Source organism: Acomys russatus, chromosome 6 (assembly GCF_903995435.1).
Source record: "Acomys russatus chromosome 6, mAcoRus1.1, whole genome shotgun sequence".
NCBI classification, from domain to species: Eukaryota; Metazoa; Chordata; class Mammalia; order Rodentia; family Muridae; genus Acomys; species Acomys russatus.
In genome coordinates, this window is record NC_067142.1 from 49,378,174 (window position 1) to 49,399,935 (window position 21,762).

A 21,762-nucleotide genomic window follows, 5' to 3' on the forward strand; every position below is an offset into this window, starting at 1 on the left:
GATTCAGCCACAGGCAGAGGTGCAGGAGAGATGATGATTCAGCTGGAGCAAATAAAGAACTGAAAAATGCTGGGTGTGGTGGTGCATGCCTTTAACCCAGCACTCGGGAGGCAGAGGCAAAGAGATCTTGTAGTTCAAGTCCAGCCTGGGCTACAAGGCAAGTTCCAGGACAGCCATATACATAACGTAGTTACATAACATAGTTTGAGACCCTGTCTCAAACCAACAAAAAGTCAACCTAAAATAGAATTAAGCTCTACTTCTGGACATACACCCATGGAAGTAAAATCAGTAGCTTGGAAACACCTGCACTCGTATTTTACTGCAGCACTATTCACAATGGCCAAGACATGGAACCAGCTGGGTCCCATCCATGCTGGGAAAATGCGATTCTGCACACACATTAAACTGGAATATTATTCAGCCTTTAAAAATCATGAAATATTGTCATTTTCATCAAAAGGACTGGAACTGGAGGACACCCTATTAAGCAAAGTAAGCCAGACATAGAACGGTAAGTACTGTACATTCTGTCTCACATGTGAGAACTAATTAGAGGGGTGGAGGGAGAAGGAGGAGGCGGAGGAGAGGATGGAAGCACAACACATGACACATTGTGTGCATGTACAAAAAGACAATGAATCCCATTCGCTGTTCCATTCCTACATATATCTGTCCCATTTTATAATAAACATATAATATCCAAAAATACTGTGAACTACCCAAGATGCCAGGAAATACCCTTGTACTACAGATGAGAAAACTGAGAGAAAAAAGTTTAATAACTTGACTGCCATTACTTTCAGCTTACCTCATGCTTATACTAATTAAACACAGTGCCTAGCCAGGCCCCTCCCCCATCAATCCATTAATTTTTTGCTATTACACACAGTATCTTCAGATTTATAACAGCCTGACTGCACAAAAATGCACTGCAGTAGTGCATTCTACTGAGGAAGAGTATAGTCCTTGCCTCTGTTTCAGTAGGCCCAGCCAAGGACACAAGTCCAAGCCTTAATTCTTCACACAGACGACTAGACAAGACCAGACTCCTAGTAGAGGGAGAGAAACACCAACCCACCCACAGAAACTTTGGCCCAAAATGTACTCTGCCTACAAGATGTACAGGGAAAAAGATAGAGCAGATAGAGCAGAGTGAGGGAATGTCCAACAATGCCTGGCCCAACCCAGGACCCACCCCATGGGAGAGAGCCAACCTCTGACACTATTAATGATACTCTGCTATGCTTGGAGACAGGAGCCTAGCAGAGTTGTCCTCTGAGAGGCTCCACCAGCAGTGCCTCGAAGCAGATGCTGAGATTCATAGCCAAACATTGGGTGATTCATAGGGAGACTTGTGGGAAAGTGGGGGGAAGGATAAAAAGGACCTGGGGGAGACAGGAGCTCCACAAGACCAACAGAATCAACTAATCAGGGCCTAGTGGGGCTTGCTGATACAGGACCATGCATGAACTGGGCCTAGGCCCCTACACAGATGTAGCCAGTGAGCAGCTCAGGCTTCGTGTGGGTCCTCTAGTAATGGGAGCAGGGAGCTGTTTCTGACATGGACTTTGTTCCCAGCTTTTTGATCACTTCCCCCTGGCAGGACTGCGTGCCAGGCCCCGGGGAAGAGGACACGCTTAGTCCCTGTATGACTTGATGGCCTGTGTTGGATGGGAAAGGGAACTCCCCTTTTCTGAGGAATGGGGGAGGGGGAAGAGGAAGGGTGAGCAGGGCTTGGAGGAGAGGAGGGATGGATGGAATGTGATTAAACAAATACAGAAAACAACAAACAAACAAACAAAGTAGACTCAGCATGGCAGGGACATTTTAAGACCTTGACACATCTGGATGAGCAGAAGGCAGTGAAAAACCTTCTAGGGAAAACCAAGAAATAAAGGCCAAGTCCACAGAGAAGTTGGGTGTGTCCCACTCAACTGCTTCTCATTTTTTTTGGCCACTGAGATCTAATACATGTACGTATTTAACTAAACAATTTACTGATTTAACTGAACAAGCAAAGCAAATGTGGGATGTAGTGACGTTATATTTTGGTTTAGGTTCTGGTTTAGTTTTTTGTTCTCTGTGTAGCCTTGCCTGTCCTGGAACTCACTCTGTAGACCAGGCTGGCCTCGAATTATTAGAGATCTGTCTGCCTCTGCCTCCCAAGTGCTGGGATCAAAGGCATGTGTCACTACTGTCCAGCGTGTTTTGTTTTTTTCTTGAGACAGGGTCTCATGTAGCCCAGGTTGGCTTCAAACTCACTCTATAGCTAATGGTGCTCTCCATCTTCTGATCTTCCCACCCCAGCTCCTCAGTGCTGTGTGGTTACAGTGTGGGTCACCTCAACCAACATATGCAGTGCTGCGGACTGAGCCTAGGTTTGCTGCGTGCTAGGCAAGCCCTCCACCAGCTAAAGTGACTCCCCAGCCTGAAGACAAATGTTTCATGAAGACTTTACTGCTTGCAATAAACTGTGGCGTTCTCTAGTCTTCTCTCTTCTTTTAATGTTGATCATATGCAATTTAAATTGTTTCCTAACCCTGGATTTCAGCCTGGACACTAAAAAACACTACTCTGTAATGCCTAAAGAGATAATTAAAAACCAGTGGATGCATATTTCAAGAAAGTACGTTTAGCTTACCATAAATAGCACTAAGTCACCAAGATGTTCAAAACTGTAATGGGCACGTTAACACAGGGACGCTCCCACCATAGAGGTGATGTGAGTACCCTATATAGACCACGGACATAGTTCAAGGGTTTCAAGCATCAATTAAATGGCCTGAACTAGAGGGAAAATGTGAATTTTCCCCCAAATCTGAAGTTCCACTGTAAATTACACTTTGCCTCCCATTTTCTGAAGCTTTCAGTATGTTCCAATCTAGCAAGATGGGAGAAATGGAACAGCAAAGCAGAAAAGAAGAAAAAGAGAAAGAAAGCGATGTGCAGCTGAAATTAGAGCTTCTCTTTCATCCCAAGCAAGCCTAAGCTGGGTTCACCCAGATACATAAATCTTGAGTGCCCCATATGAATAAAGGGCGGGGGGACTACAAATCACTCTGAGCCTACAATCCACTCTGAAAGCTTCTGTTCAGACCATTCGAGGATCAGAGCAGAAGGTTTGCTGCTGAGCGAGGACCTGATGAGTGAAGCAGCTTTCCACAGGGCGCGGTCAACTCTTTTTGACATAGTGCAACAATCTTCAAAGGCAACTTCTAGGACAGCCGCCTAACTCCTTTTGAAGATACTGCCAAGAAAGGAAAAGAAGAAAGAAATGGAACTCAAATAAGGACCAAATGACTGAAGGAGAACATTAACTAGTGACCCAGAAGGACCCCTGTGACAGAGTAAACTGTTTAGACTGCTGACCACCAATTAACCCATTGCTCCTGGGGGTCATGGCCGGCGCACAGCATGCTCACTACACCAGATACTTTTTATAATCCTCAAAGCCATGCTCATAACCAAACACTAACACATCAGCAAAACCCCAGGGGCTGCTCTCTGAGGAAAGTGGACTTCAGTAGTGACCTTGTCAGAGTTTCCTAAAAGCAGAAAAGTTCAAACTGGGGTGAATGATCCATCAAAACTGCCAAGAGTTCTCTGAGTGTTTTACACCAAAATCACCTTCCTTACAAGGCCTCAGAGGAAAAGGGTTGCAAAGACTAGAATGCAGGGCAATTGCCATCCATCAACTGAGCAAATAAAAATAAATCAAAAGGTTAACCTCAGCTATAAACTCCTTAATCAAGTCATAACTTGCCTTCAGCTAATATTCAAGACATAAATGCAATCAACATCTAAAAGAAAGTCTTCAGATTTGCATAATCAATAATTAAATTTTTTTAAGACAATGGAAAGTCAGACACTTTTTCTGTGACCATCAACACATCCTAGAGAGCTAAGCTGTAGCTGGACTCAATCCTACACTGCTATAAACTATGCTACAAGCTCCTGAGTCAGGAGAGAGCCCTGTGTGGGAGCATGAGTGAGGAAAGCAGACTGAAACCAGACTGCAAGTCAGTGAAGACAGAGTCTTGGACACAGAAGAGACTGAACTACAGTTGACATAATTCAGGTGGGTTGGAATGCAAAGCATGCTGGGACCTTGGGAACCCAGACCAGCTGGAGTGAGGTCAAGACTAAGCAGTGCAAGCATTGGCTCTGAGCACGCATGAGCTCTGAGGGCCTGTTTTCCAGGGAACAATAGTAAACCCAGCATATCAGGTCAAGGGAGTCCACACCTGCTTCAGCCAGGCACCAGGAATATGCCGTGACACTGGAGGCTGGAGCCAAAAAAGCACAGATACTCTCTCAGCAACAGTTTTATTTCCAGTAAACAGAGCAACCTAGCTTGCTAGATGAAATGTAACCAAGATTCTAAATGTACAACTGAACTGACATGGAAGTAAGGAAAATTCTAGAATCAAGAACAGAGAATGGTGTAATATTACACTGATAGTAACATTTGGGCTGCCTAGAAGGTCTTTGTTGGTAGTGGTAGCCAAGAAGATAATAGGAAAATTTGCTTTGTTTTGCATTTGTCTTTTGAAGCAAAGACAAAAGTTTATGATTCAAAGTACTAGTTTTGATCTAAAGTACTAAACACAGATAATGTTAAGTTATAACAGGCCCCCCAGACCTCAGGATAACTGATACCCACGACGGAAATATCACTCAGGCTTCGAACTCAGCTCATATGCAGCAACACCTGCCAAAAACAAGAACAAAGACCTAGTCTATCAAAATCCATAGTTCTGGGGAAGTCCCTAAATGTACTAGCCTTACTTTTTGGCTTCTATAGTTCTGCTTCTGGCTGACTATTCTTGATAACTGACGTGTGTTAAGCCAGGATGTGGTTTTTGTGCTTAAAAGCCCACTTTGAGAGAGGATCATGACTGCACTTGGGTTCCAAACACCAAATGTCATTGATGGGCAGTTAATAAAGACCTTCTAGCGGCTTGAACCCCTGTCCAAGTCTTCTCTGATAGATACCTCTCAACAAAGTCATGTAAGTTAGTAATTCACTAGTTTTTAAATAATTACAATTCAATAATAAGGCCAATGTCTATCAAAGAAATAGAACAATACTAAAATTTGAAAACAGAAATCACCAGGCCCATATAAATCGTTTTGTAAATCCTAGAAAACACATTAGGAAAAATATTGCATCATTTTTCCCTAGTTTTTTTTTTTTTTCAGAACACAGGGGCATATAAAATAACCCTAATAATATATAAAGCCAATATTATCCAGTTTCAAAGTAATAAAAAGTATAACCAAAAAGAATACCACATACCTTTTCTGAATACATATGTAAACTTTTTCAAAATAGATATTAGCTAATCAAATCCAAAAAATGTACAAAAATAATTACATGCCATGACCAAGAAGGATTTCTCCTAGCTATAGAGGACAAGTTCAACGTTCAGAAATAACTCATATTATTCATCACATCAACAGTCTAAAGAAAAACCATTTGAAAAAGTCCCACACTACATATTTTTTATTTAAATTTTTTTAAAAACAAGGCTGGAGAGATGGCTCAGTGGTTAAGAGCACTACCTTATTCAGGTAGAGAACTTGAACTTGAGTCCCAGCACCCACAAGGTGGCTCACAGGCATCCAGTGCTCCAGTTCCGAGGGATCCGATGCCTTCTTTTGACTAGGCATGCATATGGTATACATAGATGCCCGCAAGCAAAACTCTCATATACATAAATTAAACCTAAAAACAGCTCTCCGGAAAACCAGGAACAAAAACGAACTTCCTCAACTTGGTAAAGAACATCTACAAAAGCCTAGTAACTATCACACTTCATGGTGGGAAACTCAAAGCATTCCCACTAAGATCAGATGTCTCCCCTTGCCACTGCCCTTCAGGATTGCATTAGAAATCCCAGCTAATGCAGTATACCAATCAAATAATATAAAAATTATAAGAATTGGAAAGAAGTAATGTTGTTATAAAGAAAGAAAATCCCAATCACTCAACTTTACCAATAAAGACTCAGGAGCCAGATCCTGGGGTGAAAGCCTGCTAGCTCAGAGAGACAGAGAAAGCACCCAGCTGACCTTCCTTCTCAGCTCATGTCCCAGAGGAAAAAGCCAAATGCCAAAAGCTCAAAAGTTAAAAGCCTTTTCTTCTTCTTGCTGTCTTAAATACCCTTCTTTCAATGTCCCTCTTTTCTGTTTAATCCCTGTTAGTTGGTTACTTGACCAAGGGTTAACTTTATTTAATCATGTGTACAAGGAAGCTCTTGCATTAAAGGGGTTTGCTAGAGATGAACAACTCCCCAACTAGAAACAGGTTTTTACAATTCACAATCTTAGGGCTCACAATGAGATCAAATATCCTGCAAACAGTAAAAGAACTGTCTTCTTTATAGGAAACTATCTTTGTTTATAGGTAACTGTCTTAGTTATGGTTACTATTTCTATGATGACCAGAAAGCATGTTTTGGAGGAAAGCACTTATTTGGCTTATACTCCCACACCATCGTCCATCACTGGAGGAAGTCAGGACGGGAACTCAGGCAGGGCTGGAAGCTGAAGGCAGGAGCTGATGCAGAGGCCACAGAGGCTGCTTACTGACTTACTCGTCATGGCTTTCTCAGCCTGCTTTCTTATAGAACACAGAACTACCATGGCCCCACCCACAGTGGGCTGAGCCTTCCCCCATTCATCACTAAATAAGAAAATGCCTTACAGCCAGATACTATAGGAGCATTTCTTCACTTGAGGTTCCCTCCTTTCAAATAACTCTAGCTTGTGTTAAACTGACATAAAACTAGCCAACACAGTAAAATAACTATTCATGTATAAAATCCACACTATTTTTTTTTAAACTTCTGAAAATAACAAATGATACATAAGTTAAAGGGTACAATGTTAATATTAAAGGTCAGTCTCCCCACTAAATATATATCAGCAATGAAAACACAAAAATTGAAAATAAAAACCTATTACCAGGTTATATGAGTTTCCCCATAAATTAAATAGCTGTATCCAATCTGATAAAGTTTACACAGGATTTATATGAGGAAAATTAACCCTGATGAAAGATAATAAGAGCTAAATAAGTGTTAAAGCATTTAATATTCATGAATAAGAATATTTGCTCAGCATTGTCAGGTGGTAGGTCTTCCTGGCTTTCTCTATGGAGCCCATGAAATTCCAATCTAAATCCCAGGAAGTGGTTTGCAAATGTTGGCAAACTCACTCAGAGGTTTGTATGAAGGGCTGGTGAGACGGCGCTTCAAATAAAGGTAATTGCCACCAAACATGGCGACCTGGGTTTGATTCCCTGCACCCATGTGGTGAAAGGAGAGAACTGACTCCTGCAAGTGGTCTTCCCGCCTCTGTGCATACCAGTAAACGTACATACACAAAATATTTAAAGTTTGTGTGGAAAGTTAAAAGACAGGATAGCCAACTCTATGTCAAAAGAAATGAAAGAAACCAGAGGACTGGTACTCCAAGTTAGAAACCTGCTACAGAGTTGCTGAGGTCAGTATCAAACCTGATACAAACAATTAAGTGCACTGTTGTGGGTGGTAACATTGCTGGTCAACAAACAGCCATTTAATCTGTACTGACTGGCTCTAATAACCACACAGTCACGGTTATGATTGGCAGACAGCCATGTACTTGGGCTTTTTGATACTGCAGGGCATGAGGCATGAGACAGACCATGGCAGCTGTGTTGTCTAAAAACAGATGTGTTTCTAGCCTGAGTTTCAGTGATTGCCTGAGACAACTCACTCCTGTCCAAGAACTCTACTATTGGCACACTTGCCAAAGGTGCTAAGCAAAAGCCACCTCTGACTCCAGAGACTGCTCTGAAAAGCTGTCTAAGTGCTGTCATCCAGAAAGGCCTGAAGAACGGAGCTGTCAAAGCCCTATTGGCTACCCAAAATCTTCCTGAACAAAGAGCTTCAGATGAGTTAAACAAGTCAGCCCGAGGAGTGTTAGTCTCGCCTCGCTTACTTTCAGGCACTTTTTACAATGTTTGATATTATCTCTTAATTTCTCCTATTGTGATAACAACATAGTGGGAAGGTTGTGCATTGATAACGGGAGACGCTGGTAAACCCAGGTTCCATTTGAGCCAAGCAATGACTGGAGCAAAGATTCTTTTCAACAAGTAGTCCCAAAACTGAGTATCAACATGTTTTGTTGTTGTTTGTTTTTTCTGAGACAGGGTTTCACTGTGTAGCCTAGGCTGTCCCAGACTCGCTTTGTAGACCAGGCTGGCTTTGAACTCACAGTGATCCGCCTGCCTCTGCCTCCCGAGTGCTGGGATTAAAGGCGTGTGCCACCATGCCTGGATCAATGTGGGTTTTTTTTAATGCATCTAGACAAAGATCTTAGCATATAGCAGAGGCAGTGTAGATACAATACTATGACATTCTGAGAGACAACACAGGATAAAATGGAGGCAACCCTGAGCATGATGAAAATGTTATGGATACAACACCAAAGGCTCAGGCCGTAAGAGAAGTAATTAGCAAGTTAAATATCAATAAAACTTAAAACCTTTGCCCTATGAACGTCAATGTCAAGGGAATGAGAATGCAAGCCAAATAACAGCGAAAAATATGAGTAAGACACATACCACAAAAAAATTGTTGCCAGGTGGTGGTGGCACACACCTTTAATCCCAGCACCTGGAAGGCAGAGGCAGGAGAATCTCTGTGAGTTCGAGGCCAGCCTGGTCTACAAAGAGAGTCCAAGACAGCCAGGGCTCTGTTACACAGAGAAACCCTGTCTCGAAAAAACAAAACAAAACCCTGTTATTCACAAAATATGAAGAACTCTTAAAACACAATAATAAGAAGACAAACAGACCAAGTCTTAAAAGAAAATGAGCACACAATCCAGACAGATATCTCGCCATGGAAGATACGCAGATGCAAATAAGCATATGACAAGAGTTCGTGTCATCTGACAGTAGGGAATTTCACATGAAAACATCATGGAGCTGGGCACGGTGGTGCATGCCTTTAATCCCAGTACTTGGGAGGCAGAGGCAGGTGGATCTACAAAGCTACACAGAGAAACTCTGTCTCGAAAAACAAGAAAGAAAGAAAGAAAGAAAGAAAGAAAGAAAGAAAGAAAGGGAAGTGATGTGATACACACAACTGCCTCAATGACCTCAATAAACAAAGAAGTGGGAGTCACAAACTGTAACTCCATTTTTTTTTTTTAAGCTTTATAAAGACCTGAAAGTGATCCTGTAGAACAAAATACTCCAAGCTCACAAGCTCACCTCCACAGCCCTGTCCTGTCCGTCATCCACAATCACTGAAGCATCTTGTGGTTTTTTGGTTTTCTTGATCTTTTGGGGGTGAGTTGGTTTTTTGAGATAGGGTTTCTCTGTGTAGCCTTGGTTTGTAGACCAGGTTGGCCTTGAACTCACAGAGATCCACCTGCCTCTGCCTCCTGAATGCTCGGATCAAAGGTATACGCCACAACGCCCAGACTGTCTTGTATTTTAATAATATATACACATTTTGTTCAAATTCAATACACTATATATTTAATATGAGTTTATTTTATTATATATAAACTATATCTCAACAAAGTTAACCATAAACAGGTGTGTTTTTAAGGTAATGTGCATTATTTTAAAGATTCATTTATTTGCTTTATGTATATAAGCACTCTGTCTGCATATACACCTGCATGTCAGAAGAGGGCATCAGATCACATTATAGATGATTGTGAGTCACTATGTGGTTGCTGGGAATTGAACTCAGCACCTCTGAAAGAGCAGTCAGTGCTCTTAACTGCTGAGCCATCTCTCCAGCCCCCAGCTGTGGCTTTATGTTAAGGTATAATGGTTTTCTATAGGAAATATATAGGAAATATTCTGTATGGAATGGGGAGATAGCTGTCAGTACTTTTGGATGTCTCAGTACAGATGGGTATCTCAGGACCTTTGCTGTATAAAAACCAATAGTGCAGCCAGGCATGGTGACACATGCCTGTAATCCCAACACTCGGGTGGCAGAGAGAGGCAGATCTCTGTAAGTTCGAGGCCAGCCTGGTCTACAAAAAGAGTTCTAGGACAGACAGGAGTGTTACAGAAAGAAACCCTGTCTTGAAAAACAAAACAAAACCAATAGTGCAGGCCCAAGGTTACTGTTTGGTTTTGAGAGCTTGGCAGTGGGGAGGGGGCAATGCATAGGAGCTTCTCCAGAGCCTTATACATGCTCTGGAAAGCCCTCTTTCAGCTACAAGTCAGCCTAACTTTTCTTTTTGTTGTTTTATTTTGCTTTTACTTTTTCAAGACAGACTCTCACTATGTAGCCCTGGCTGTCCTAGAATTCACTATGTAGCCCAGGCTGGTCTCGAACTCACAATCATCTGCCTACCTCTGCCTCCCAAGTTCTGGGATTAAAGGTGTGCACCACCACTGCCTGGTCATGGGTAAAGGACTGGTAATGAATTTTGAAAACACACTTTTGTTCTATTCTAAACACATGTTTAAAACTGTTAGCCTTAGCTTGTGAATTTGCTTTAAAACTTCTTCGTGTGTGCCCATCAACACACTTTTATAGCTGCTTTCTTTGTTATGATTCTTTTCAACAAAAATATATGAACAAGTTAGTTACACATTATATCCTCCAACTAGTGTTGACGCTAATTCAACACAGACTGAACAAATAAAGCAAACCAGTTGGTCACAATAAAAACTTTGAAAATAAACATACTAATACAAAGTGTTTATAAATGGGTGTACATAGCATAGTAAATGTACAGTTTATGGGCCAGATAAGAACACTAGCTGTGCAAGCCGCAGACCCCAGGTCAATTCCCAGAACCTGTGTAAAGCCAGCTGCAACGCTCCACATCTGTAATCCCATACTCCTACTTTGAGATGAGAGGTGGAGACAGGAGACTCACACAGAAGCTCGTGAGCCAGCTAGCCTGGACTCCACAGCACAGAGGCAGAGATAACCAGAGACCCTGACGAAACAAGTGAGAGAAGGGAACGGATTATCACCTAACCAACTATCCTGCACACACTCAGTGTGACGTGTTCCTGCACACATCATTTTAAAACATACATGTTTCTACTCCATAGGCTTTTATGACACACGAGCCACAGTGATTCTCAATGTTAATCACCTATGTACATAATTTCAATTAGCATCATGTATCAGTTTTGTAATTCCATGCCTCTCTCTAGTCTAGTCTTCTATAAAGAAAATTATTTTCTTTAACTGTTGGCATTTATACAATGGTAGACATATAGACCAATAAAACAGAATACAGAGCCCCAAAATAAACTTAGGACATACATGGTCAAGTGACTTCTAGCAAGTAAACTACAACATAGCGAGAAGTGACACTCTAGTCAACAGCTGCCGCTGGGAAACTGGATACCCACAGCGAGAGGCTGAAACTGGAGCTCTGGCCACACAGAGCACAAAAAGGAAAAAAACAAAACAAAACAGATTAAAGACCTAATTACTGAGACTTGAAACCTAGGGTATAATCTTTACCACACTGGTCTTGGTGACCATTTCTCAGCTTTAACAACAAAAGTACAAGCAACAAAAGCCAGGCCAGGGCTGGGACGTGGCTTCCAGGCAGAGCACTCACCTAGCACACCCAATTGTGGGCTCAATTCCTGGAGGCAGAAAAAAAGAAAAAACAAGATGAGCATTATGTTTATATTTATTAAGCACTAATTTTTAAAATACGGACAGATCTGTTGGACAGATTATAGGAAAAAATGGACTTATATTTTATTTGCCATTTTGTTCTCTCATAAAATAATTTTTAGAGAATGATTCTGTTTTAGGTCTGTTTTAGTCATATTTATGACTAGAGTTGTGAGTGAGTCCTGCCAGTTTGAAGACTTCCTTGGAACTTAGCCTGCAGAGGTCACAGGGTGCCTTTCCCCTTTAATCCTGAGCATTTGCTGCTGTGTCCTTGGCAATGAGGGGATTCCAAGTGGAAGAATTAAGTCAAAGTGTGGTTAAGAAAAGGCCAGCAAAGCAGTCCTCGCTGTCTGGGCTGCGCTGCCACCCTGTGGCCACTTTGTCTGCAAACCCAAACTAGAAGATCCATCTTTTGTTCCTCCCTTCCACCTTTGAGATAAGGTCTTAATGTAGCCCAGGTTGGCCTAGAACTCCGTATGTAGCCAGTGATAACCCTGGATTCCTCCTGAACCTCTTGCATTTGTGTTCCTAGTGCTGGCTACAGGCCTGTGCCACCATGCCTGGTCATCCTGCGCTTTTCTGGCTTCCTTTCCTTTCAGCCTACATTTTCCCTTTCTGTCTTTCCCATCAAACTACTTACAGAGCTCCCAAAACCTCCTGAGTCCTCTGCCCTTCTTCACTTCAAGCTTGCTTTTTAAATTCAGGTCCTGTTTCCGAGTGACTTACTACTGCTACATAGATCAGAGTGTTGACCAAGCTGCGACACAGAACATATTATGTAATTAATTAAGGACAGTGTGCTCGAATAAAAGTTAATAAGGCAAGCAATAAAATATAAACTACCTCTCCCACCCAAAAAGAGCATCACTTCCCATGCAGCCTTTAGTAAACACAGCCATCCTGTATTGCCAGATCACTGGCTGCAGTATTTTATAGTTGCATACTTTTACGTGGATAACACACAGTTTATCAGAATGAAGACGAAGCATGGCAGATGGGCTACCACAGAAGCATCTCACTTGGGTAGGTATCCACCTAAGCAGAGTTCTTCCTTGGAGCCAGGGGTAAGCCTTTGTTTGTTTGCTTCCTTGGGACAATAAAGTTGAGGGTTATCCTTAGAATACACGTAAAAGCCAGATGCAGCAGCACGTGCACCTGTGATTCAGCACGTCCCCGAAATACGGGTGGCAGAGACAGGAGAGTCACAGAAGCTCACGGGCCAGCAAGCCTAGTGAAGGTGGCAGTGAACAAGGGAGGCCCTGTCTCAAGCAAAGAAGAAGGCCAGGATCCACACCCTAGGTTGTCCTCTGATCTCCACCCAGATGCCATGGCCTGTGAATACTCACACTCTTGCAGGGGAGGGGAATGTGTGGGAAGAGGAAGAAGGAGGGGAGAGCGGTGAGGACATCTTTGCAGTAGGACGAGAATTGGAGGATATAATGTCATATAAATCACACAAAAAGACAAATACATGTTTTCACACGTTAAGGGGACTGACACGGTGCAGGCTGCAATTAGATGAAGGGAACAATGTCTACTGTTGTATAGCACAGGACAATTAACCACAGTTAGCAGCCATTAAGTGTGTGTTGCAAAACTGTGTAGGGATTTCAAATGTTCCCAACACAAAGAAATAATAAATACTTGAAGTGATGGTTTTACCAATTAGCCTGATCATTGCTATGTGATAATTAGAATTTTAATATATATTTTAATATAATTAAGCTTTCTTAAGCCACCCTAGTACACAACTGGGTGATGTTATGAGGCTCATATCTCCTCTTTCCAGTCTAACTTTCGCCAGGCCATCACTGAAAGTGCATGACACACAAGGGGTGACAGTGCAGAGCCTGCGGGCTTGTTTCCTACCTTGACTGGAGCCTATTGCAGAGCCAAACCTTTATTTATTACATAACTATCTCATCAGATTTCTAAAATTACCACTTTTTAAATTTTATTTATTTATTTATTTATTTATTTATTTATTTATTTATTTGAGACAGGCTTTCTCTGTGTATCCTTGGCTGTCCTGGATTCACTCTGTAGACCAGGCTGGCCTCGAACTCATAGAAATCCACCTGCCTCTGCCTTCCAAATACTGGGATTAAAGGCATGTGCCACTACGCCCAGCAAATTATCACTTTTTTAAGTTTTTTGTTTTGTTTTGTTAGATAAGGTCTCACTATATAGCCCTGGGTAGCCTTAAATTCGCTACAAGGCTGGCCTCAAACGCACAGATATCTGCCAGACTTTACCCCACCCGGTAATAAGGGCATATACCACCACGTACAGTTTTTTTAGTAATATTATATAATGGGGTATCGCTTATCAGAGTTAAGCAGAAGGTGAGCTATGAGAATCAACTTTCAGTCATTTGTAAATTCATTCAGTGAAGAGATGGTCTGAACACAAAAGCAAAAACAAGAAGGGCATGGTTCAGGCAAAACGTGGGGTAGTATGAGATACTCCGTGTGCCAAGGACAGCAGGCAGGGGAAAGTAAGCCAAGCTAACACATCCAGCCTACAAGGGGCCCCATGGCTGAGAGGGGGCTGCTGGCAGTGGCCACTGATGTCTGACATCAAGATGACAGCAATACAAGCAGACAGCAGGGGCTTCTGGGAGCCCATTCTCCCTGAGGAGTTAGAGGATCTATGCTTACAAGCTGTCAGAGTAACTAATAGGAAAGCACACTGACCACCACTTATTCAAGTAGCCTGAGAAAGAGCAAGGGAATAAGAGCACAATGGATAACAACTGCAGTATCCTAGTGTCTGAGAAATGGAAGCCAGGGAGAAAGGGAAGAGAGATGGACCGGCTACACCAGAAGCAAAGCTTTTCTTAAAATGAAGGGAGACACACACACAAGTAGCGAGAGCTTACCAAAAACTTTCTCAGAAAATGGAAAATGCTGACACTTTCTATGACTTATTTAGACAGAATCAAGAACCCCGCTTTGGGTCTGGAGAGATGGCTCAGCAGGCAGAGCACTTGTTGTTCTTGTATAGGACCTGGGTTAGGTTCCCAGCATCCATAGGGAGCTCCAGTTCCCAGCATCCATAGGGAGCTCCAGTTCAGGAGTACAGATGCACCCTTCTGGCTTCCTCAGATACTGTGTGTACATGCGCATATGCAAACAAGCAGGGCAAAACTTTCATACATATAAAATAAATAATTTTTAAATGCCATAAGAAAAAAAGGCATGGTGGCGCACGCCTATAGTCCCAGCACTTGGGAAGCATAGGCAGGCAGATCGCTTTGAGTCCGAGGCCAGCCTGGTTTACAAAGAGAGTCCAGGACAGCCAAGGCTACACAGAGAAACTCTGTCTCGAAAAACCAAAAAAAAAAAAAAAAAGAAAGAAAGAAAGATGAAAAAAAAGGGGGTCCCTTAGTGGAGTATGGGTCCATTTGTCCAAACTTGCTCTCTTTCCAAAGTCAATGTCACCAAAAGGCAGACCTCCCAAAGGGCGGCACCTGGCATCTTCACAGACAACAGAGCCCCAAATCTCATCCATGCACTAAGCCTCGTACCTATTCTAAACGGAAGAGAAGGCTGAGAAGAGGGCCTTAGGTTTTATTCTTACAAGGAGAGAAAAAAAAAATCAATGCATTCTCTTAAACAGTTAGATGTAACCCTTTTATCTGGATGGGAATAAGTAAGCAGACACATATATTTTCATCTTTGGAACAGGTGGTTCCATGTGCAAATAGAGTAATAAGTGTCAGAGCTGTATCCTAGCAGTAGCTACTTTCCAAACGTTACCATGGCACCAATTCAACAGTGTTCTTAGAGGCAGCCACACCTCAGCGAGGACTAAGTTCGTCCAGAAAAAAAAAAATAAAAGAACTAATAGAAACCGCTAGAGTCCTGACGTGGTGTCAGAGGTGAGTCTTGATGGCACACATGCCCTCTGAACCTCAGTGAAACAAGGCATGGGACATTACGGAAGAAACGGAGGAGATGGAGCAGCGCCTCTGTCACCTGGAGTGTGATCCAAGCCTGGAGACAAAACGGTGGTAATTATAACTGCTAGCATTTGTTTTTAGCTCCAAGCAGATTGCGCACAGATTGGGAAGGGCAAACTCCATTCTCCAATTATTCCAGTGCGAACTGTGCCTTAGCAGCGCTTGCTAGATCCTAGCTAGTTGAAATCGGAGCAGTCTGTCCTCACAGCATGGTTCGCTTGTGTTAAATCCAGGAAGTCTGTCCTGCCATGGCCACAGTCCAGGGCCACTCACCACTGGATGAGAGAGAGAGAGAAAGTCCTCCAGCAATAGGGGCTCCCCACATCTCTCATGCTTATTACCAGCAAATCTGCTCTTCAGAGGGCAATGTATAAATCCCGAGCACAGGCAAAGCAGTGGGGGAAGGACCAAGCACTAGTGACGCCAACAGCCAGGAACCCACACGGCCTGTGAGCCAGTCAAGGCTTCGCAGGTAGCTCTGGGCCACCTGGATAGTGAAAAACAAAGAGACAGATAACAAAAAGTATCAATATAAGTAGCCTGTAATTGATAACAAATCCATATAATGAACCTTGTGTTCTATAAAAGCTTAAAGGAAACGGCGCTCTTTCCTTTAGAGCAGGCCAGCGAAAGGACAACCCAGAAAGATTCTAGAAAAAGAGAAGACTCCAGAAGAGAAGCTCAGATAGCTGTCACTGAGAAGCCATTAACAAGAACATGACTCCAGAGCCGTCATAGCAAAGCCATTGGTCAGCAAGATCACTTTCCAGACAGTGCTGCACCGTGTCTGGCTAGGGCTGAGGCATGGCAGGAGAGGGGTAGAAATAACAGAATGTTTGGAATGTAATGAGGAGTGTCCATGCTGTAAAAAGACTAAGGACTCTTGCTTTCCTAAGGGCAGTTAGCAGTCACTACCTTCTTAGCTCCACACACCAGCTTAAAAAGGCAGAAAAGGCCCTCTTGGTATGTTTCCATCTCATTTACAGAGCAAAAACACGGACACATAAGGAAGAAAAAAAATAATCTGGATCAGCAAATCTTCCAGTTGCTGTTGGCATCACTATTCCTTCCGGTCTAAGTGTGGGTGTGTATGGTGCACATGCCTATCCCTACTGTGTGGACATGTGGTAGCGTGTGTGTGTGTGTGCATCTGTGAGCACAAGGGTATAGAGGGCCGAGGCTGACCGCTAATATCTTCCTCCATGGCTCTCCACCTTTATTTTTTGAGACAGGCTTTCTCACTGAACCTGGAGCTGCCATTTTAGCTAGTCTGGCTAACCAGCTTGCTCCAGGGTTCTCTCTCTCTCTCGTCTCTTGGGCTCCAGGATTACAAATGGGCTGCCACGCTTCTACGCGGGTTCTAGAGAGCCAAACTCTCCAGTTCCCTCAATAGCAAAGCAAGCATCTGAGCCATCTCCCCAGGCCTTTCTAATCTTTTTGACGCATGTTTGTTATACATACCACAAAATCATGTTTTAAGCCTTCATTTTTTTTTTTTCATTTGTATCTGTCAGCATTTTTCTCTGGTGGATTGGGAATGTAACTGGAATAGTGAACGGGATGTCACTCAGCGGTGAGCCACACTAAAGACACAATACTAAAGTGTACAATTTAGGCTTAGCCTTTACAAGCTTTGGTAGCACACTGAGTTTGGCTGAGGAGGCTTAGGGAAAACTGATGCTCTAGATTTGCAGGAAATAGTCTTAGGTTTCAAGACACCTGCCCTTTGTCAAGGGCTAGAATCAGCTTCCCGGGTTCCCAAGCTATTCCAAGGACAAGGTGGCTTTAAAGGAATGCAGTGGCATCAGGAGAATGCAGTGCTGAGGAGGAAGCTGAGGCAGACGCCCAATCCCATTTAAATGGGTTAAATTAACTTCAGAGATAAAACAAAAATCTACAGTGTAGGTCAGGTGGTGGTACACATCTGTACTCCCCACACTCGGGAGGCAAAGGCAGGTGGACTTCTGCTAGTTCAAAGCTAGCCTGGTCTAAACGGCAGGTCCCAGGCCAGTCAGGACTACACAGTGAGACCTGATCAAAACAAAGAAACAAAAACCATAATCTAATAAGTCCATGGTGCCAGAGTTACCATAGGGATATTAGCTGAGCACAAAGCCATACTTCACGTTTACCCAGACTTTTAAAACATTCTCCACTCAAGACAAGATTCCCACAGGAAAGTCACAGGTTTCATCCAATCAGATAAAAGGTGTCTGAGATTGCTGGAGAGATAGCTTGTAGGAACCAGGCCCGACTGGGCTGCCTGCCTGTCTTGCTGTTTCATGTCCTGTTTCTAGCAGCTTCCATGTCAGTGTTTATCTTGGTTAGCTAGTCATGTTTACTGCTCTGAGAACGCGCTCCTCCCCTCCTCGAGACTTTTCCTCCTGTGTGCAATCACCTCTTGAGGGATTTCACCTGGGAGCAGGATTCCTGTTTTGCTGCCTCTAAGAAGGCTCTTTGGAACTCTGAAGGAGAATAATAAACCACTGCCACGGCTGCTGCTCTCTTAGCACGAAGGACCCGCTGTGTTAGTGTGTGTTAGTGTGTGTGTGTGTGTGTGTGTGTGTGTGCGCGCGCGCGCGCGCGCGCGCACACGCGCGCGTGCGCGTGCATGTGTGTATGAGTTAAATCCACAGTCCCTCGCCCTCGACTTGGTACTGCAGTGGCACAGGCGCCACAATAGCTCAGTGGGTAAAGTGCTTGCTGTGAAAGCCTGAGCCAGTAAGTTTGCATCCTCAAGACACATGCCTGGGAACCTGGAGCTTGGTGAAAGGCAAAGACAGTCAGATCCCTGAGGGATGTGGCTAGCCAGCCCAGTGGAAACTGGAAGCTCTAGGTGGAAGAAGAGGGCGTGCCTCAAAAGCTAAGATGAAGACCAATAAAGAAAAATGTGAGCCAGGCAGTGGTGGTACACACCAGCACTCTGAGGGCAGAGACAGGTGGATCTCTGAGTTGGAGTCTAGCCTGGTCTACGTGTCAAGTTCCAGGACAGCTACACAGAGAAACCGTGTCTTGAAAAACAACAAAAAAGTAGAAAGAAAGAGAAAAATATGTGAAGTCAAGCTCTGGCCACCACAGGAGCATGCACAGCTGAACACATACACACACACACACACACACACACACACACAAATCACACCACACCACACCATACCACACAAAGAGAGAAAATAAATAAAATAAGCTGAGAAGACAGGGAGTCAAAATGTTTCCATATGAGAGACAATGATAAAATTGAGCTGTGAGGCCACTAAAGCAAACACATTTTTCAATTGTCAAAGTCTAAGTGAAAAATATATTTGGATGAAATGATTGGCTTACCTGATCTGTATTTTCTGTCTTGCCTGTTTTGTTGTCTTGGCAAAGTTATATGTAAACAGAAAAACCAAAAATACCAACCTTAAGCTGGGGTGCATGACTGTAATCTCTACCACTCAGGAACTCGGTGGGGGAGGGGGGCTAAAGCAGGAGAGTTACAAATTCAAGGCTATCCTGGACCAGATAAACCCAAGGCCACTGAGGACCACTTAATGATACTCTATATCAAAAGAAAAAGTGGGGCCTGGAACGATGGTGAATGTCTAATCACAGCACCTGGGAAGCCAGGAGTCAAGTCAGGAGGATCAGAAGTTCAAAGTCATTCTTGGCTACAGTCAGTTTCAAGGCTAGCCTGGGCTATGGGAGATTCTGTTGCATACCTTCATCCCCCACCCCACCCACCCCACATCCCCCAAAAAACCAAACAAACAGAATTTGAAAAAGGGTTAGGGATATAGCTCAATGGTAGCATCCCCCAATAACATGACTGACATTTACATACATACATACATACATACATACATACATACATACTGGGAAAAGTATGAGAACTAGTTAACCATGCTTAATGAAAAAGGCTTTTCTGAATACAACAGGAAAAAGTAATCACAAAATAAAGACCACAAAAAAATGAAGAATTTGGTGCAGTTAAATAACAGGGGAAATACTCAAAGTATACTATATGCTTGCATGAAAAGTCTTATGTAGCCCTGTGTAATAAAATGAAAAAAATTAAAAATAAAATGCAAACATAATTAAAAGCCTCTATAAACCAGGTTAAAATTTTTTTTTTTTTTTTTTTTTTTTTTTTTTTTTTTTTGGTTTTTCGAGACAGAGTTTCTCTGTGTAGTCTTGACTGTCCTGGACTCACTTTGTAGACCAGACTGGCCTCGAACTCACAGCAATCCGCCTGCCTCTGCCTCCCGAATGCTGGGATTCAAGGCGTGCGCCACCACTGCCCAGCTCAGGTAAAACAATTTTAAGATTTTTTTATTCTATATGTACAAGTGTTTTTGTCCGCTGTATGCATGTGCACCACATGTATGCCAATGCCCAACGGTGAGCCACCACCAGGAACCAATCCCGAGGACTGTGCAAGAGCAATAAGTACTCTAACCACTGAGCCTTCTCTGCACACTCCATGTTTAAGAAATGATAGACATAAGGCCTCGACTCACAAAGAGCTCTTGAAAATCAATAAGGAAAGCATGAGGCTTAAAAGAAGATAAGGGGCAGGGCGTGGTGGCACATGCCTTGAATCCCAGCACTTGGGAGGCATAGGCAGGCGGATCACTGTGAGTTCGAGGCCAGCCTGGTCTACAAAGTGAGTCCAGGACAGCTAAGGCTACACAGAGGAATCCTGTCTTGAAAAACCAGAAGAAGAAGAAGAGGAGGAGGAGGAGGAGGAGGAAAAGGAGGAGGAGGAAGTGGAAGAGGAGGAGGAAGTGGAAGAGGAGGAGGAAGAGGAAGAAGAGGAAGAAGAGGAAGAAGAAGAAGAAGAGGAAGAAGAAGGAAGAAGAAGAAGAAGAAGAAGAAGAAGAAGAAGAAGAAGAAGAAGAAGAAGAAGAAGAAAAAGAAGAAGATGATGATAAGGGATCAAGAACAGTTCACAGAAAAGTAAGTGCTAGGGACCAATAATCACAACCAAGTAACACCAGTGCACACTTCTCAAACTGGCAAACCAAACCGGGTATAATGACCACTGGGACTCAGCAAGATTAAGTATCCTTTCCAGGAAACAATTTGACAAAGTCTGATACTATGACTTAATGATAATCTATACTAAATGAAAGGGATCAGACACAGAAACAAATTGCTTATAAAATATTCATTAAAATGCTGTTAATATTTTAAAGAAGCAAGAACTTGAATGTTATAGTTATATAGTAAAATTCTCAATAACCATGAATATTGCTCTTTTGAATATTGCTTTCTGAAGTAACTTTAATAACAGAGGAAAATTCTAGGGTGCACTACAAGTGAAATAAGGGTATAAAACATGACCCACAGAATACAGAGCATGTGTGTGTGTGTGTGTGTGTGTGTGTGTGTGTGTGTGTGTGTGTGTGTGTGTGTGTGTAGAGGGGGGAAAGACTGAAAGAACAAACCTATAATCAGTAATTGTAATACCAATGGGTACAAACCAGTGAGATTTTTCTTTCTTCTGTTAGATGTAACCACTCTCTACAAGGAACACATGGCCTTTATACAATAATTTAAAATGGTTTAACAACTATATCTTAATGTTCTAGGTAAAATATATAGTAACTTGAGAAATATGTTTAAAAGAATGGCCATTACTTAAGCTTCTCAACAGTTGGGAATGAATGTCCCAGGAACCACTGGCTCTCTATATTCTAAATAAACAATATATTGCTTCCATGAGAGTGATTTTTGAAACCCCTCTAACAAGGCCCACCAACCGAAAACAAACCCTCAGATGTGAGTGAACCTGTGCCCAGGAGTCAAACAACACACAAATGGTACTTCTAGAAGTTGCCCTAGGAGCCAGGTCTGAAAAGGACAGCATCTTCATATTACCGCCCGTGGCTTTAGGAAACAGCTCATTCAAAAGGCAAGTATACTCAAAGCCCATGTCCCATATATCAGCCACCACCACACTCAGATAAGAGTCCAAGAAAGAGATCATGAACACGAAGCCTGCTTAACTCTTTGGGCTTTCACAAGTAAGGATCATCAAGAGGATGTGGCACTTGTACTGCCGTCACTAGGAGCTAAGGTTGGTTGAGCCGTGTCTGGCACACAGGAAAGTGTCTGATACTTATTATATGTATGATATTA

The 21,762-nt window shown here is 42.8% G+C and overlaps 1 protein-coding gene across 1 annotated transcript in view; it reads right to left on the reverse strand.

The window, feature by feature from the left end:
• The window catches only part of Rgl1 (ral guanine nucleotide dissociation stimulator like 1), a 260,437-nt gene that overhangs the window by 225,273 nt on the left and 13,402 nt on the right, over positions 1-21,762 (reverse strand). The gene's annotated exons all lie outside the window — the stretch shown is intronic.